A 4,318-nucleotide genomic window follows, 5' to 3' on the forward strand; every position below is an offset into this window, starting at 1 on the left:
GGGGCGGGGCCTCGTGGGGGCGGGGCCTCGGTCTCGCGGGCTGGGAGGTCAACGGCGGTTGGTCGCTTCTCTGGGTCCTCCGTTTTTTTGTGAACTGGGAGTGTCGTTGATTTTGGCGGGTAAGAGGCCTTGGTGAAGTTTCCATCAAGGAGGTCCCTTTCTGCCTTCGTAAAGCAAGGTAATTTTACTTGAGGCTTGATTTTGTGAGAAACTGTTGAGGTGAGGATATCCTAAAACTTTTTTTCGGTTAATAACGTTTGATAAATTCATTTGGGAAAATGGTTCCTCAGGAGTCTAGCGTGAGTGCCAATAAATAAAAGAATGAAATAGAGCAAGTTAAAATGTAAATAACGAGCCTTACAATTGAACGAGTATTCCGCTCCGTACTTCCCAAGTCAGCTGCACCTCCCCCAGAGCCTGCCACCGTGGCCGAGTTTTAAAACATGGGGATCTCTCACTCTCCATGTTATTAAAACGGATTTTGGTGGCACGTACTTGTGGCTAAAGCCTACATAGAAGTCTAAAGCATAAGTGAAATACATGAAATTGTGCGTCTTAAAAACACGGGGATCTCCAGGAAAAGGGAGGAAGCAGCTTTCCTAATACCAGGTCCTAGGACTACGGGAAATTTACTATTTTTTAAAAAGATTTTATATATTTATTTGACAGAGCGCGAGAGATCACAGGCAGGGGGAGCAGCAGAGGGAGAGGGAGAAGCAGGCTTCCCGCTGAGCAGAGCCTGACTCTGGCTTGATCCCAGGACCCCAGGGTCATGACCTGAGCCGAAGACAGGCCCTTAACCCACTGAGCCACCCAGGTGCCCCTATATTTCTTTTATTTAAAATAAAACTTTTTGTTCGGAAACCCCTTGAAGCTTTTTGGAGAAAGCGTTGCCAGAACAGTACAAAGAAATCCCGTTTGCTCTTTGTCTAGATTCAGCATTTGTTAATGTTTTGCCACATTTCTTGTATCTCTGTCTATACATGTACTAACTACTATTTTTGCTGGATCATTTAAGAATAAGTTTCAGGTGTAGGTTTCTTAAAAAACAGTTTTCTGATAAGGATGCTCCCTTCTTATTTAACTTTTTCCCCCCAAAGCCATGGAATAGTGATTTTATCAAATTCTTTTACTGAATGTATTCAGATCGTATGATTTTTCTCCAGTCTACGAATGTAGTGAATTAAGTGTTTTCATAAAGATACTAAACCTGACTTGGATTCCTGCGTGGTTATGGTAGATTCTCCTGCTCACTAGTACATTCAGTGTGTTAATACCTTCTTTCTGCTCTTTGCACTTACGCTCATGAATGAGTTGGGCTTCTTATTTTCCTTTCTTGTAACCATTATTCCGTGCCTTCTTGACTTAAAGTTGATTTTTTACTGTCAGTGTTCAGTTTCTGGGAATCCCATGACTGGGTCTCTTCTATGGCCTGGTAGGAACTGAGTTTCTCCAGAAATTGTGTGCTTGTGCTTATGTTAGTTCCTTCCCTGAGGTGTTTTGGACCACAGACGTGTTGTGATTTGGAGCAATACCCATGGGAGAGTGGACTTACGTTTGCAAACACTCAGGAGAGTTGCATCCCAGTAACCCAGCACTAAGGCCAGAAGAACCCTGGTCGTCTTCTTGGTCCTCATTCAGCAAGCATTCCCACTAGGGGTGGGCAAGGCAGGTGTGTGAAAGGCCAGAGGTGGGAAGGTCTCACCTGCTGAGATTGGAATTTGGGCTGTGTGCTATATCCAATAGGAGGCATTCTAGAAGTTCTTAAACTGGGAAGGAGCACGATCAGATTTGTAGGCTTTTTTCCTCCCTGGTAGAGTTCTGTTGACCTCATGGAACATTATTATTAGGCATAGAGATACAGGAGAGCAAAGGAACCAGGCTGTAAAACCCTGGAATCTTCCAGGCAGGAGGTGATAAAAGCCATAATTTGGGCACATTTTTTGCCATTTACAATGATGTTTCCTTTTTATGCACAGTGATGTATGCTTTGCACCATCTAAAGAATGTAAGATAATGTATGTGGATGCATTTCCTAAGGATGTAGATGTTTGATTTAAAAAGCTCTTCCCGGGGCACCTGGGTGGCTCAGTTGGTTGAGCATCTGACTCTTAATTTTTTTTTTAAAGATTATATTTATTTATTTGACAGAGATAGAGACAGCCAGCGAGAGAGGGAACACAAGCCAGGGGGAGTGTGAGAGGAAGAAGCAGGCTCACAGCAGAGGAGCCTGATATGGGGCTCGATCCCAGAACGCTGGGGTCACGCCCTGAGCCGAAGGCAGACGCTTAACCGTTGTGCCACCCAGGCGCCCCCTGACTCTTAATTTTGGCTCAGAGTTGTGAGATAGAGCCATGTGTTGGGCTCCATTCTCAGTGGGGAGTCTGCTTGAAATTCTCTCTCTCCCTCTCCCTTTCTCTCTCAAATAAATAGATGAATCTTTGAAAAAAAAAGAAAAGCTCTTCCCTTGGTTGGAAAGAAATATAGGAAATAGATGAAATATGAATCTGTAGTCAGTAATGAGTGGGTCTAGAGTATGCTGTCGTCAGGGCGCCAAATGGAAGGCATTGGGTGGGTGTGGCGGTGAGGTGGTAAAGGTCACTTGGATCAGTGAGATTAGCTGTGTGCAAAGGTGATAATTCAGCTACATGCATTATTTTTGTTTGTACTTGACTGTTTAATTTTTCTTGATTACACAAGTGATGCATGAGTGTGTTGCTTTTCTTGCTTAACATTCAACTAATTCAGAAAACCATAGCATAAAAATGTTAATGTTTCCCTTCCCATTCTCCCTGCCAAGTGCACATAAAATTCAGTGTCGTCCTTTTCTCTAGAGGCCTTCAGTGTTACCAGTGGCAGTGTGGCCTTGCTGTCATTTTTTAAAAAGATTTTATTTATTTATTTACTTACTTACTTATCAGAGAGAGAGAGAGACTGAGAGAGAGAGCATGAGCCGGGCAGAAGGAGACGGCTGAGCAGGGAGCCCGACTTGGGGCCTGATCCCAGGATCATGACCTGAGCTGAAGGCAGACGTGTAACTGACCGAGCCACCCAGGCATCCCTCATTTTTTTAATTATTGTAATAAAATGTCCATACCATAAAATTTTCCTTTTAACCTTTTTTGAGGGTATTATTTATTGGCATTAAGTACATTCATATTGTTGTGCAACCATTACCACCATGCATCTCCAAACCTTTTTCATCTTCCCCAAATGAAACTCTACCTATTAAAAAATAACTCCCCAGGGGCACCTGGGTGGCTTGGTAAGTTAAGTGTCAGACTCTTGGTTTTAGCTCAGGTCCTGACCTCAGGGTCATGAGGTCAAGCCCTGTGTGGGCTCCCCAGCAGGAAGTCCTCTTGAAGATTCTCCCTCTGCCTCTCCCCCAACTGGTGCACGTGTGTGTGTGTGTGTGTGTGTGTGTGTGTGTGTGTGTGTGTAGGCTGGCTGGCTCTCTCTGTCTCTCCCCAGCGGGGAGTCTGCTTTTCTGCCTCTCTCCCCTGCTTATGCTCTCTTTCTCTCAAATGAATACATTTTTAAAAATCTTAAAAAAAAAAATAAAACTCCCCATAACCCTAACTTCCAGCTCCTGGTACTCTTCTATTCTACTTTCTTTCTCTATGAACTGGACTATTGTCAGTACCTCTTATAAATTGAATCCTGCAATATTGTTCCTTTGTGTCCAGATTATTTCACATAGCATAATGTTTTAAAATACATGCATGTTATAACATGTATCAGGATTTCATTCCTTTTTAAGGTTGGATAATATAATTATATATATTTATATTTATTATAGTCACATTATCTTTATGTATATTTATAGTTTACATATTTTATATCTTATATTTTTGTATATGTTACATTATATATTTGCATATTTTGCATATTTTATATTTTTGGTATATTTGCATTTTGTATATATTCTATAATTTATATTTTATGTTATAAGATGTAAGTATATACTTATATTTAATGTAAATGTAAAATATAAATATATGCACTTTATTTATGCTCTAATTTTATAATATATAATATATAAACACAACTATAATGCTATTCATCCTTAAGTATGTACATTTTATTTCTCCCTCTGTTGATGGATATCTGGGTTGTCTACCTTTTGGCTGTCGTGAATCGTGCTATGAACGTTAGTTTACAAATATCTGTTCAAGTTTCTGCCTTCAGTTCTTTTGGGTATATACTCAGAAATGGAATTGCTGAATCATATGGTAATTCTGTGTTCAGCTTTTTGAAGCACGACCATACTGTTCTGTACAGTGGCTGCACTGTTTCATAATCCCCTCAGCAATGAGCA

At 41.1% G+C, this 4,318-nt stretch overlaps 1 protein-coding gene across 2 annotated transcripts in view; it reads left to right on the forward strand.

The window, feature by feature from the left end:
- The window catches only part of LOC103676346 (zinc finger protein 891), a 31,572-nt gene that overhangs the window by 1,233 nt on the left and 26,021 nt on the right, over positions 1-4,318 (forward strand). The gene's annotated exons all lie outside the window — the stretch shown is intronic.

This window comes from Ursus maritimus, unplaced genomic scaffold (assembly GCF_017311325.1).
Source record: "Ursus maritimus isolate PB19 unplaced genomic scaffold, ASM1731132v1 scaffold_14, whole genome shotgun sequence".
Lineage (NCBI taxonomy): Eukaryota > Metazoa > Chordata > Mammalia > Carnivora > Ursidae > Ursus > Ursus maritimus.